At 41.5% G+C, this 15,171-nt stretch overlaps 2 long non-coding RNA genes across 7 annotated transcripts in view; one reads left to right on the forward strand and one right to left on the reverse strand.

The window, feature by feature from the left end:
* The window catches only part of LOC116278486 (uncharacterized), an 87,750-nt gene extending 72,601 nt beyond the window's left edge, over nt 1–15,149 (reverse strand). For all 4 annotated transcript variants that reach the window (XR_012078708.1, XR_012078710.1, XR_012078711.1 and 1 more), the window contains exons 1-2: nt 13,793–15,149; nt 11,611–11,666 (exon numbers count right to left, since the gene is read on the reverse strand). This is a non-coding gene — a long non-coding RNA (uncharacterized lncRNA). The remainder of the gene's footprint in view (nt 1–11,610; nt 11,667–13,792) is intronic.
* On the forward strand, nt 6,199–12,761 carry LOC140700307 (uncharacterized). 3 transcript variants are annotated; one of them, XR_012078707.1, is made up of 4 exons: nt 6,199–6,328; nt 6,615–6,989; nt 7,680–7,881; nt 8,115–8,557. It is a non-coding gene; the product is annotated as an uncharacterized lncRNA (long non-coding RNA). The 3 variants fall into 3 exon arrangements; XR_012078706.1 differs by lacking the exon at nt 6,615–6,989 and adding an exon at nt 11,763–12,761 and having other exon boundaries at nt 6,205–6,328; nt 8,115–8,330; XR_012078705.1 differs by lacking the exon at nt 6,615–6,989 and having other exon boundaries at nt 6,213–6,328.
* Nucleotides 15,150–15,171: the final 22 nt, after the last annotated feature.

Below are 15,171 nucleotides of genomic sequence, written 5' to 3' on the forward strand. Positions count from 1 at the left end.
GAACAAGGCCTGCGTGTTGCAAGCACTGTGCAGGCGTCTGATGGCGTCATCAGCACCACTGTCAGCATCAGCACCTCAAAGGCATGAAGTTCAGGGCAAAGAAAATCAAGTGACAGAAAGTTGTATTGATTGTTTCATTTATATAAAGTATAAACTTCATATAAATAAAGTTTTAAACCATTTTGTCAATGTATAAGACATATTTATGGATAGATATGTGTGTAATAATATTATAAAATTATGAAGACCTCCATGGGAATAATAAACACAGAATTCAGGATAATGTTTATCAGCGAGGGGGGAGGAGAAGAACGGAGTCAGAGAGGAGGACAGAGAGAGCTTCATTTGTATTTGCAGTTTTACTTCTTAAACTGGATAGAGTCCACAGGAACTCTTTATCTTGTTCTCCATGTGGCATTATACACTATTTTATGTTTCAAGAAAGTCTGATAATACTATGTGTCAGTGAGGATTTGCAAAAAAAAAAAAACTCTCTTACACTGCTGGTGGGAATATAAATTGGAACAGCCACTTTGGGGAGTAATTTGGCAATATTTAGTAAAGTTTAAATGTCTGTACTAATACCCAGTAATTCCACTTCCAGGAGCCAATCCTAGAAAACCTCTCCTGCATGTAGATACAAAGGCATTGATAAGAATGTTTAATGAACCACTATTTATAGTAAGACAGAAACGATGGTTTCTAGATGTCCACCAGTAATAGCAGGTGACATTTAATGAGTGATGACACACACTAGTCATTGTGTAGGGAGATGAATGAATAAACAGAATGGATGGGTAAGTAAAATAGTGCACTGCTGTTTAAATGACAACCAAGACCTGAATCTATCAGTATGATAAACCTCAAAAAACACATTTAAAAAGGTGAAGTACCAGAGGGTGCACACAGTATAAATTTTAAATTCACAAAATTTCTGGGAAGATGGCGGAGTAGGAAGCTCCAGGAACCTGTCTCCCCACCTGGACAAGAATAGCATTGGCCAAATCAATCTGATGTAACTATTTTGGAGCTTTGGAATCTATTGAAGGTTTGCAGCTTCCAGGAGAAGGCTGGGATGGCAAATTGTGATTAATTTTAGTCAGTTTCAGCTCTATGCACAGCGGCAGGCACACAGCTGGTGAGAGCTAGGTGAGCCAAAAAGACCCTGTCTTCCAAGCGGTGGTGCCTGAGCTCTGGTCACTGATTGCTGCTTCTGATCACAGAGGTGCAGACACAGAGGCAGCAGCCATTGCTGTTGCACCTCTCCTCACTGTTGCAAGCCCTTCTCCCTCCAGCTAAAGTGACTTCCAGGGGTTTTAAAGAGCCAGGGCCCTTTTCCCTGCTTCATTTCTCATCTTCCATTATTAGGAGCCAGACACTAAAGACTAGGATGTTCAAAAACAATTGCATATATGGGGAAAATCAGAAAATGACCATGCACACCCAGGGAAAAGCTCAGAAAAGATATAAGAAGAACTTAAGTTTATACTTCAGGCTGATCCTCAACACAGATAGCCTACAATAATAAAATAATAATAATAACAAGACCCAGTAAACCTTGGGGAAGGTAGAGAATCTGACTTCCAGAGTTAGTTCATAATTAGACTCAAATGTCCAGTTTTCAACAAAAAACCACAAGGCATATAAAGAAGCAGGAAAGCAGGGCCCATTCAAGGAAAAAAAACCAAATCATCAGAAACTGTCCCTGAAAAAGACCTAATGGCATACACACTAAACAAAGACTTAAAAACAACTGTCTTAAAGATGTTCAAAGAACTAAAGAAAGATGTGGAGAACATCAAGAAAATGATGTACAAACAAAATGGAAATGCTAATAAGGGAATGGAAAACCTAAAAATTCTGGAGCTGAAAAGTATAACTGAAATAAAAATTCCCTAGAGGGATTCAAAGACAGATTTGCGCAAGCAGAAGAATCAGTGATCCTGAAGACAGGATAATGGAAGTTATCAAGGCTGAGGAATGGAAAGAAAAAAGACTGAAGAGAAGTGAACGGGGCCCAGTGGGCCTGCTGGGCACCACCAAGCAGGCCAACACACACTGTGGGAGTCACAGAGGCAGAGAGAGACAGGAAGGGGCAGAGGGAATGTTGAAGAAATAATGGCTGAAAACTCCCTAAATCTGATGAAAGACATGAATATAAACATCCAAAAAGCTCAAAAAACTCAAAGCAAGATCAACTCAAAGAGACCCACACCAAACACAATATAATCAAATTTTCAAAAAACAGAGTTAATCTTGAAAGCAGCAAGAGAAGTAAATTGTCACATACAAGGTATCTTCAATAAAATTATCAATAGATTTCTTATCAGAAACTTTGGAGGCCAATAAAATTATCAATAGATTTCTTATCAGAAACTTTGGAGGCCATAAGGCAGGGAGCCAATATATTCAAAGTGCTAAAAAGGGAAAAAATGAGTCGACAAAGAATCCTGTATCCAGGAAAATTGTCAACAGCGAGGGAGAAATTAAGACACTCAGCTGAGGGAGCTTGTTACCACTAGACTTATCCCGAAGGAAATTCTCAAAGGAAGTCCTATAAGGTGTAATGAAAAGGAACTAGACAGTAACTCAAGAAATAAAGATCTCAAGGTAAACACATGGGCAATTGTTTAAAAGCTAGTATTATTGTAACAATGGCTTGTAACTGTGCTTTTTGTTTTCTATATGATTTAAGAGACTAATACACTGAAAAATATTAATCTAAAAGCTAGTATTATAGTAACTTTGGTTTATAACTCCAATTTTTTCTATATAATCTAAGAGATGAACACATTTAAAATTATTAGTTTATGTTTGGGCACACAATGTATAAAGATGTAATTGTGGGGACATCAACAAAGGCTGGAGATGGAGCTGTAAAGGGGCAGAGTTTTTTACGTTACTGAAGTTAAACTGGTATACATTCAAATTAGAATGTTTTAACTGTAGGATGTCAAATGTAATTTCCATGGTAACCACAAAGAAAATAGCTATGGGATGTACACAGAACAAAATGAGAAAGGAATTTGAATATTTCACCACAAAAAATTAACTAAACACAAAAGGCAGTAATGCAGGGAATGAACAAAAAAGCTGTTAGACATAGAGAAAACAAATAGTAAAATGATGGAAATCCCTCCTCATCAGTAATTACTTTAAATGTAAATGGATTAAACTCTCCAATCAAAAGACAGAGTTTGGCAGAATGAATAAAAACACACGATGTAACTCCATGCTGTCTACAAGAGACTCACTTTAGATCCAAAGACACAAACAAATTGAAAGGATGGGTAAAGATATTCTGTGCAAACAGTAGCCAAAAGAGAGCAGGGATGGCTCTACTAATGTCAGACAGAATAAACTTAAAACCAGAAAAGGATATTAACAGTTGCTGAAGGATATTATGTATTTTTTAAAGGCTCCAATACAGCAAGAAGACATAACAATTATAAACACTTAAGTACCTAGGAACTTGTCCACTTCATTTAATAGGCATATAAATATTCATAATATTCCTTATTCCTTTAGTGCTTGAGGTAAATTGTGATGTTGCCCCTTTCATTTCTGATTTACTAATTTGTCTTTTTTTTTTTCCCTTGGTCAGTCTAGCTAAAAGCTTGTAAATTTTATTGATCTTTTCAAAAGACCAATTTTGGGTTTTCTCGATTTTTCTATTACATTTTTCTTCTCTATTTCATTTATTTCCACTCTTTTTTGTTCTGGGTTTGTTTTTTGGGTTTTGTTTTGTTTGAGTGGAAGCTTTGGCTATTGATCTGAGACCTTTCTTCTTTTTCATATAAATTTCCTTCTAAGCACTGCACTTGCTGCTTTCCTTAAGTTCTGGTATATTGTGTCTTCATTTTCATTTATCTCTAAGTATTTTCTAATTTCTCTTGTGATTCTCCTTGTCTATCCATTATTTATGAGTGTGATGTTTAAATTTCATATTTTTAATTCCCCAAATTTCCCTTTCTTGATTTCTCATTTCATCCCATTGTGGTCGGAGAACATACTTCATATGATTTCAATGCTTTTAACTTTTTGTAGCTTGTTTTACGGCCCAACATATGGCCTGCCCTGGGAATGTTCCAGTGCACCTGAGAATGTGCATTTCTACTGTCGTTGGGTGGAGTGTCCTACAGCTGTCTGTTAGGTCTAGTTGGTTTAAAGTGTTGTTTAAGGCACCTGTATCCTTGGTGATCTGCCTACTTGTTCTATCCATTATTGAGAGCAGGATATTGAAGTCTTCAACTATCATTATTGAATTGTCTATTTCTCCCCTCAATCCGGTCGCTTTTTATTTCATGTACTTTGGTCTGGGTGCTTTTTTAAAAAGCGTTAATCCTTGGAGGTCCTAGTACACCATTCCAGAAGTGCTCCTGCCTGTGACATCATTCTGGAGCGCAGAGAATGTGTGAGATTTCTCATTGGGTATCAATATTGTTCTATAAGTAGCTTCTAGGGGGTAGTATAAGGGTTCCTACTTTATAGTGTGCAATTATCACACTCATTGTCTCCAGGCAAGAGTTATCCTTGAACAGACCTCATCATCTGGTACCACACACAAGGGCTATGCTAAAGTTGTAGATAAAAACTAGCATGCCGACCTCTAATGCTTTCTTCAGTTTTCTCTTGTGAAAATCATATGCACCATGTCTCCAGCACCCTCAAACTTTCACCCAGACTATACATTTCATCGGAAAATCATAATCACCAAATGATACAGCTGTCAGGATTTTATCTCCCTCTAGACTCTGACTGCAGGATCTGACTGCAGCCTAGCTTATTTCACTGTTAAGTTCTTCAAATTCTCAGTACATGGCTTTATGTATCATAATTAGATTATCTTAGTTCAAGTGCTCGCCTCTCCATTACCTCTCTCTCAGAATGTTGATTTTCGCTACAAAAAACCCTCAAAAGTGAAATGCTAAATCAGAGTTTCATTGGTCTCTGTAATGTGGAACTTTACCCAGTAGCTTATCTACCTTTAGTCTCTGTCCTCATAAAATGCTGAGATGTTCTTTTCATATGAAGTTTATCCAATCATAAGTATTAAAAATGTATTTTGCATTTGGAAGTGAATGCCAAATGTGTTTTGCTGGCAAAAAAAGAGCCTAAAGCATAAAACAATTATGGAAATAATTAAACTAAACCATAGATAGTGTGGCTTATTGCTGTTACAGATACCCAAAATGCAACATGTTCTTCTGGGAACGATTTCAATTATAGTGATGGTAGTACCCTTGCCTGGTACAGCTCAGTGCAAGTGTTCTGCACGCATTTATGTGGATACACAACCTGAGATTGGCTTATTCCAATTGTGCTCATTATTTTCAATATTCTACAACTACCCTTTATTCAAAATATTCTTTTCATTAAAATAGAATCGTCTATAGTTCATGTCTAGACAGAGACTGGTGTTCACTAACAATCCTGTAACCCAAATCATTTAAGCCCTGATTGAACACGTTGCAGATGGAACTGTGCCCCTAGCCCAAATTCGTATGTTGAGACCCTAATCCCTAGTGTGACTATATTTGGAGATAGGGCCTGTATGGAAGTAATTAAGGTTAAACGAGATGATTAGGTGGGGCCTTAATCTTACAGGGCCAGTGTCCTTTAAGAGACACCAGTGGGAGACCTCATTCTTTCTCTTGCTCTCTCCCTCTCTGCACACACCACACACCAGGGAAAGGCCATGTGAGGATGTAGTGAGAAGGCAGCCATCTACAAGCCTGGAAGAGACCTCCCAGCAGGAACCGACCGTGCTAGAGCCTGGTATGGGACTCCGACCTCCAGAATTGTGAGAAAATAAATGTCTGCCTCTTAAATCTCCCAGCCTGCTTAGTTATGACAGCCTGAGCAGCTACACACCATGCCTGCGGTGGAGAGGTTGGTGAATCAGACAAAGGCCTAGGCCTTAAGAGCACACTGTCTACTAAGAAGGGACATCTCATGAAAATACGTCATAAGCGCTTCTAACTTAGCCTGGGCAATCTGAAAGGCTCCACAGAGCACACATTTGAGCGAGGTTTTCAAAGTGGCCCAACCAGGAGAAGAAACCACAATCCAGGCAGAGAGAACTCCCAGCAAGGACTAAGAGACTTTAAAAGGCAGATGTATTTGGTGAGCACTGAGAGGCTATAGGGTGTGGATAGTATGACAGGGAATGCTGGAAGGGCACTGTTGTCTGTATCCATAGAAACACCATAGCGATAGTGCTGTGGCATTCTGAAGGCGGCCCAAGCAAAAGCTGGAGCACTCAGAAAAGATGAGGTCTGAAAGAAAGGAGAATTTGGATACGAGGGAAGAGAGGGGAAACATTCAGGTGAGGAAATACAGGAATTGAAAGAAGTTCTATTTTTTTCAGTAATTTAAGTTTTAAAATTAAAAGTTTAGTATACAGAAGAAAGTTCATAAATCAAAAAGGTATAGCTTGATGAATTATCAGAAAAGAAATATATCCACATAACCCCCTTCCAGAACAAGAAACAGAACACTGTTCTGTGTATCTTTTTGTCTTTAAATGTTGATCCATGGCATGTATTATCCGTTTGAAAATATAAACGTAACTGAGAAACAAAAACATAACGAGGCGATATATTGTCTCCTAGGCCCAGTCGAATAATGACTACCCAAAGATGTAAAATCCAAACCCCAGAAATTTGCAAATGTTACTTTATTTGGAAAAGAGATCTCTGCAGATGTGACTAAATTAAGGATTTAGAGATGAAGATAAAACAGGTGGATTATCTGAGTGGGTCCTAAAAGCCATCACAAGTGTCCTTACAAGAGAGAAAAGGGAGGCAACACAGACACACAGATGAGTGATGTGAAGACAGAGGCAGAGATGGGCATGATGAAGCCACAAGCTCAGGAATGTTGGGAAGACCACCAGACACTGGAAGAGGCGAGAAACGGACTCTCCCCTAGAGCCCAGTGGCAATTTATTTCTAGGGTTATTGGAACCCTAGGAAACTATAATAAGGGTAAAGTATAAAAAGAACACCAATTTATTATTTTATGTTTGTTTTGAATTTCTTACTAATTTGACTTCAATTTCTGTTTCAACTCTTATTTTCATTTATTTTTTTTGGCTGAATTTATTCCTGGGCCGTAAGTTTTTGTTTCTTCAGTTTCTTCTGGGATACCTCTCTCTTCTGTGCAACCTCCTCTCCTGGTTTAGGAACAATCCGCTCGTTTTCAGCAGTAAGAACCATCTCAACGCAGCAGGCAGAGCTCATGTTAAGGGTTGATCCGACTGTGAGCTCCGTAAGTCCTGTGCTGCATCTTGGGGGCTTTGTTCACCTGGATGTGCTCGATGACCAGAGGATTTAAGCCCTTAAGTTCAGCATTACTCTGCATTTTTGAGCAGGTGTGATAAAAATTCATCACTCTTTTTGGGCCATCAATCCTACGATTTGACTTAAATTTCTAAACAAGAGCCCTCTCTTTCCTGGGAAATGCAATAATTGTTTCTGATGTGGTATTATCTTGTTGTATAAGGATTCTGTGTTTGAATAAATCTGTGACAATCTGGGTTAAGTACTTTTAAATAACTTGATATCACAACTTCTCCGGTCCCTAAATACGATAATATGCCAGTGACACTCCGAGATTAGGGACACAGCACATAGCATATCCCAAAACTTACTGACCATGGAATTCTCTTACTTCAGAGCATTTCTCGGCAGTGATATTCCACCAAGTGTTTGTTGGTAAATGCTGACGTGCAGCAAAGAAAGGACAGCCTTGAGAAATTTCACTTGGCCCAGGAAGCGGCCTCCTGATGGAGCACCCGGCCCCACTGAAAGCAAGCGCCCTTCCTGTAATAACCAGAACGCCTGCATGCGCGCTCCTCGCCTCTGCACCTGGACAGGGGTGAGTCTACACGGCAGCATTTTCTCTCCAAACCCAGCTTATCTGGCTTTTGTTACAAACAACACCTTCTTTTGATGAATCATTTTCTTAAAATTTATTTTTATCAGTTAGGCCAAATAGCTTTCCCTAATTGAGAAGACTTTATCTAGTGGCTATATTAGTTTCCTGAGGCTGGTGTAACAAATTACCACAAAATAGGGGCCTTAAAACAGGAGAAATTTGTTCTTTTGCAGTTCTGGAGGCCAGAAGTCCAAACTCCAGCAGGACCATACTCCCTCTCTTCCTCGCCTCTCCCTGCATCTGGCGGCTCCAGGTGTTCCAAGGCTTGTGGCTGCGTCACTCCATTCCCTTCCTCTGTCTTCACATGGTTCGCTTTTCCTCCCGCTGATAAAGATGCCTGTCACTGCATTTAGGGCCTACCCAGAAAATCCGGAGTATCTCATCTCAAGGTCCTTAATTATATCTGCAAAGACCCTTTTTCCAAATAAGGTCACATTCACACGTTTCAGGGATTTGAGTATAGACATATCTTTTAGGGGCCACTATTCGACCTACTATAACCCTGAAAGAGATACTAGGGTCAATCTGTCACCAAAATCATCTCTGGGTAAGTTAATAACAGAAGCCTAGGCCTGCAAAGTTGTAGGCCAGATCCTGGACAATAAATTCATCTAACAATACCCTTCTGCCTTAACCTCAACCATTCCATCACCTCTTTTTCAAAACATCGGCAGTCACTATTATTATTTCCATTTTACAGATACATAAACCGAGGTTCAAAAATTTTAAGTCAACCTCCAAGGTCATACAGCTAGCGAGTGACAGAACTGGAATTCAAACTCTAGTCTTTCTGATTATGAAACTATACACTCTCAGCTCTATTCTTTAAAGATCTGATTCCCAGAGCTGACTAATTACAAAAGCCAATTTTTAGTGGGTACATACGTGCCAGGCCCCATTCTAAGCACTTCAACTCTATTACTTCGATTTAATCTTCAGCAACCCCATTAGATGTGACGAGGAAACAGCTGTTCTGAGTTGCTGAGGCATTTTAGTGTGACAACCCTGCTCACACCCAGAGTCTGGACATTCAGATAAGGGCCTGAGCTTAGGATTCCCACCCAAGTTCCTGCTTTGCTTTTCCTGGGGCACCTCTGAAAATAAGCACTTGGAGTTGAGCTTACAGAGTTACAAGCCACCTTATAATCCGGTTCTCTGTGTCCTGCTTGCCCGTGACTAGGACGGGGACTGCCCTTCCCCAGTCATTATGCTCCCCTCTCCCATTTCTGGGATCTGTAAGTGAAGAATCTTGTGACTGCGCCCTCTGTCTGAGTGTACTGGAACTGCAGCTTCAATCGCAACGACCCCGGGCTTCACCTCCCCAAGTGGGAGCTCCGATGCCCATGCAGAGGGAGCTCCCTGCTGACTCCACGTGGGTGGCTTGTGCCTCCTGATTCAGCAGGTTTTGATCTGCAAATTCTTAATATGCCAGCTACACCTTCCTCCACCCAACAGAAGTCAAATATCTTGACCAAGGTCACAGTGCTGGGAAGTAAAATGAAAGCAGCCTGTCTCCAGCGTCCCACAGTAACTTCTACTCTCTTCACTGCCTACTCCAACTGTGGCCTCAACTGCTCCGAGTAGGAAGAGATCTAAATATTACATCCAATTAATGCAACCTAAGATCCTATGGCAGTCATGTCACATTTGGGCACTTGGACACTGCTGAATGGGCACCCACACCTATTCTCTTCCTGCCAAAAGGATCCACTAAAGTCACAAACCTGGAGAAAAAGTATGTGGCAAGGGCTGCAGGGAAGGGGTGGACAGGCAGAAAAAAGGCTAAGAATAAGAAAGGGCCAGACACAAAAGGAAGCAGATGAGGGATCACGGGGTAAAGTGGCTGGCAGGACAACATGGAGAAGCAAGACAGAGCCAGGTGAAGGAAGACTGCGGGCTAGTTTAGGACAATCTCATGAACACTGTGTTCCTGTCACGTTCTTTCTTACATTATGAGTCCTTAAAGGAAGACCAGTCACTGTACTCTACCACCTAGATTAGCGATCCCATACAGGAACCCTTGAAAATGGCTAATCACTTGTCGCACAAGCAACCGAGGAGAAGAGGGTCATGTTCCCACAGCTTCAGGCGTGGGCGGGGGGAGAACAAGCTGGATCTCTTCGAAGACATAGTAACTCTGCTCTTCTGTAGTTTCCATACCTTCTTCTCCAAAACTAGTAACTGTAATTACTTTAAACCTCTGTGTGCTCTGTTCACTGTTCCATCACCATCTCCCACTTCTCCACTTACACAAAATCCACTCATCCTGGGAGAGCATTTAGCTCCAAAGCTGTGAATATTTTCTTGATCACTTCTGCGTGATTTCCCCCTCCTTGGAACTTGGAACAGTATTTGCCAGTCATCACTGACACATGATGTCTCTCGATCGTTTTATTATTTAATTCCTATCAGCTAATTTTGTTCCCCACAAAGACACATTATGCTATTTTACATAATTCATAGCATCAGAACAGTTATTTTTAAACATACTATATATTATTACTGCTTTTTTAGTGACTGTAAAGCCCCCCCAAAAATAACAGCAATAACAAAAAATAAAACCAAAAAAAAAATAGCTCGAGAAAATTTAGCCATTAGCTTTAATCCTTTTGCACTGAAGCCTGAAATACGACAGTTCAAGTCAATGGATTGGAATCTCCAGGACAAATGAAGTCATGCACAGCTCAAAGTCTCTAGAGAATCCAGCCGAACCCCAGTTTAATGTTGTTTGCTATGAAGATGTGTTTAGATTGAGAAAGGTCTAGTCTAGAACCAATGAAAAGGAACAGGGAGTTCCTGACCCCTAAACAATGTTTCAAGGAGCCTACTGGAAATCTTAAGTCTCACTCATCATAAAACTGTTCCAGCTATAACATCACAGTTCTTTGCTTTTAGCTGGAATAACAAGAACTCAGTGAGATTATTTATTATAAGGAGGCAAAGACCTCTGCATGTCAGTCACATTTTTGATTAGTAAAGGGAAACTGAATTATCACTTCACAAATAAAATCTGATAATAAACAAAATCTTTCAAAACAAGAATCCTACTAGAAAAAAATAGTTAAAAACCTTTCACAGTGTTTAGGGTGGGGATAAGCTCCAAGAGACTTAAAGACAAGGGCTACTATCTTAGTAACATCAGTCCATTTACTGAGCCCTTACTGTGTGCTTCACAAAAATGTTCTCCTTTAGTGCTCACAACTCCATGAAGGCACTAGGAATTACCTTCAGCTCACAGATGAGGAAACCGAGCTCAGAGTTCAATAGCGTGTCCAAGGCCACCCCCCTGGGAAGCACCATGTTCAACAACCAAAATCAGGACACTTAACTCCAAAGCGTGTTCTCAATCACCATGTTATACTATTTTATTCATCTCCCTTCACTCACTTGGTTGGCTGACCTTTGCCTTCCCAACAACTAAAGGAGGTGGACTTTCCAACTAGGTTCAAGCTCAGGCAAGAAGAATCCTGGGTGAAAAACAAGACTGTTGATCAGTGCCTGTTGTACACCCATCATCCACCAGACTTCTGGCTCTCAGACCAGGTCTGGGGAAATGTGAACCTTTCAAGAACTCTTAAGTTCCTGTGGCACAACTATTTAAGGATTCCATGCTCTGTGGTCCGGGGATGATAACACCAAATTCTTCATTCTGCTGCCTTTAGGACTTACCTTCTCTTGACCATGGAGGTCATTTTATCAGTATTCAACACGAACCACACAAAGAACTGAAGAACAGGATGAGAAAAGCAGTGTAAGACATTCTTTTTCAGCACGACATGCTATCTGCCCACCTGTCCTAACCTTTTTTTTCTATTCTTTAGGTAAAAGATACTCTACGACAGGGCACAGATTTCGGTCAAAAAGTGACCCAAAATAAAGGAGAAAAGTGCGATTACATTTCTGGATTCAAAGAGGTCACTTCAGACACAAGAGGTGCCAATTTCTACTAGTGGGGATCTTCAGCAGTACCACTCCATGCCTGCAGCCCCACTGCTGGGCTGATGATAGAAAAAATACTTCTCATTTCAATGTCTTAACATTAGGAGCACAGTGTGGTCCTGCAGGCTTCCTGTTGTTGGATGCTTTCTAGGAAGCCCAAACAGAGAATGATTCCAGTCTCAAGTTTCTCAATCTAAAACAAAGGCCAGAACACAGCTGGAATTCAACAAATGTTATCTCGCAATTTTCCTTACTAGGGTAAACTAGGCTTAAATTATCTGAGACATGTATGACTCAACCACATATCTAAGCTGACATAACAGCGGTTCCTGTCACGGAACTCAAGCAGAAAGGAATGCAAGATTACCTCGCTATGAATTCGTTTTCAATTAGGTAAAGTAGGTAAACCGATGTGTCTGGTTATTTATGTAGTGAACAAAAAGGTGAAAATGATCTAGCCTGGCAACCATAAAAATCTGCAGAGCTTAAGCAAATTCAAAGAGATTTTTGAAAGGTAGATTTCAGAAAAAAACTGGCTAATGGTTTTGGAAGACTGTTTCAGAAAATGAGGGACAAAGAGCCTCAGTCAATGGAAGTAGCCAAATTCAGTGGAGGTAGAGGTTGCAAGCAAACTGCCTCCATTCTGAGTTACAGCTTGTTTAAAGCTGTCATTTTAGTAAGAACTGAAATCCACCATGTAACGGGCAAGTCAGCTAAAGTGCTACTATGCTATTATATGCATAAATCTTTTTTATTTGCATTAGAAAGACATCAATTGCCTCATACTACAATATGTAATTAAGAAGTCAATGTACTATTTCACTTAGCTTTACAAGATAAATATTGTATTACTGCAAAAATAAAGGCTGTGATTTTAACTAGCCATATTTCAATGTTGACTATAAGAAAAGTCTACCACTACTTAAGCTGCTTTTTATGCTAAGGACCTAGATATTACACAGAAAGATGACTAGTAATTATACTTTCACATTAAAAACAAAAACTACCATTCAATTTCTAAGGCACCAGAAAATTTGTAATGAATGAACCAAACTTGAAGATTCACAAACTACTAGTCAGAAGGGAACTCAGCAACCTCTGGGATAATGTTTCTTTCAATGAAGAAAAAGGAGGGTTCATTCATTTGGTAACTAGGTGAGTGCGTATTATGTGCTAAGGATGGTTAGGCAAGAGGTTAAGGCTGGGGGTTGGGAGGGAGAACAAGGAGAAATGTGGCTAGAAAGGTTTAAGTGTAAGGATTTAGAATAGTCACTGTGATGTGTGGGAAAGCTGACCTGGGGCAGCTGTTAGAGATGAGATAAGGGGCCATTTGTAGCTGGGTTCCAAACATCTTGGGAGTTACCAACAGGAGGCATTCAATGATTGTTCCTTCAACATGTAAAAGGGGACACTGGGCTGGAAGTGAGACCTGGGCTCTGCCAGAGCTCTGTCACTAACCAGTCGTATGGCTTTGCCAAGTCATGTACCATCCTGAAAGTTCTGCATTATAAGCTCTCTTTTTGTTGATAAAAATGAAAATTCCTAAGAGTATGCCTCGAAAGATCTTTGTGATACACCGTTAGTCAACATTCTCTATTTATACATAAAGTTCACATTATTCCATCCAATTTACAAGGATGGTATGAAAGATACACAATACAGTTCCCTGGCTGGGTATTTCTTTTCACATACATCCTGAGAAAAACAACAAACACCTGGCAACATCTGTTGTGAATTTCTTATCCTAGGGGAAGTAAACATATTGGCAAGGAATAGGAGCCATCTTTTTTTTAAGCATTTGTAACGTGTAATCTAGTTATCTAGACAAGCAGTCTTTAATACATGAATCCATAGATATGCTTTTGGGGGGGTTCAAAAACACCCTGAAATTACATGCAAACTGATTTTCTACCTGAATGTATGTAAACTTTCTTCACATTTTCAATATCCATAAAACCTCTCCCTGCCAAAAAAAAAAAAGTTAAGAACTGTGGGGCCAACTGCTGTTCTTTAAAGTCCTGGGCTCTCAGACATCTTCAAAAGATAAAATAGTCTCTTCTGGGTGTGTTCATCTTAACAGACTAATAGCCCTTGATAATGCCTAATTTCACAGTCGCTCAGGCTGGCTTCAGCCTACCTCAAACCCCAGTCCTTGGCGGACCCTGAACTATCTGCCTCACCTACAACCAGTCAGAGGCTTGTGCACAAGTCGATCAGGCACCTTGCCACCCTCCCAGGGTGAACCCAGAGGGCTCACAAAGGCACCTGTCAGTGTGGCCCACTGTTGTCTATGGCACCATACCCTAATAAACTCCTTTTCCATTTTCATTCTTTCTTTGGTGAATTCTTTTACCACCCTTGACACTGGCCCGCCTCCTCCCTCTGTCCCAAGAACCGCTGCTCTAAGAATGTTTCTTTTCTGAAGCAACTTTCCTTATCAGTATTAACTAATTAGTAATAATGGGTCTAATTCCCAGCGTCCTATTAACCGCCGGGCAAGGAGGTAAAACTGAACTGCTCTGTACAGTTTAACGTGTCACCGCACTGCTTGAAATACCACACCGTGGTCTCTGGAATGCTATCCTGCAGTACTCAGGTAAGAGCACAAGGACACAAAGCCAGACACTGGACACGCTAGTCCCACGGTTTAAAAACGAGTTTGCAGACTTCATCGTCGCTGGTCCCTACAGGTGTGCAATTTGGGGCAGGTTACTTCGCCTCTAGGGCGCCCACCGCGGGGAACAAATACAAGCCGGCCGTGGCCTGGCGGACGGGTGCGATTTCCTCATCCACGACCGAGGCGTCGTCCCGGCCGGCTCCCAATCCCAGGCCTTCCGGGCCCTCCGCAGCGGGGACGTCGCGGGCCCTCGGGCAGGGCCCCCTGAGGGAGCGCTCGCGGACGGAGGACTGCGCCGAGCTCCCGACGTGGCGCCGCCCGCTTTCACTCACATCTCCCGGAGTCACGGCCTGACTCTCCTCAGCCCTCCAGCACCCTACACGGAACACCACGAATCGCGGCCACGCTCACTGACCGGCCCCGCGCTCTCTCCCAGCCGCCTAACATATCGAGGCTGCGCCCACTTACAGCGGCGACCCGCACACGAAGGCCTCCAACGCTTACGGCGGCCGACACGTGACCAACGCGCGCAAACTCCGGCCGCAGACGCCGGCTTCCCTTAGTGGCCGGCAAGCGGGGTGCGCGCATGCTCACGCGCATGCGTGAGACGGAAGCGCTCCTCCGGCGACAGTTTCAAAGCCGCTGGGCGCATGCGCCGCGTGACGCCGGCTGTC

The sequence above is a fragment of the Vicugna pacos genome, chromosome 12 (assembly GCF_048564905.1).
Source record: "Vicugna pacos chromosome 12, VicPac4, whole genome shotgun sequence".
Lineage (NCBI taxonomy): Eukaryota > Metazoa > Chordata > Mammalia > Artiodactyla > Camelidae > Vicugna > Vicugna pacos.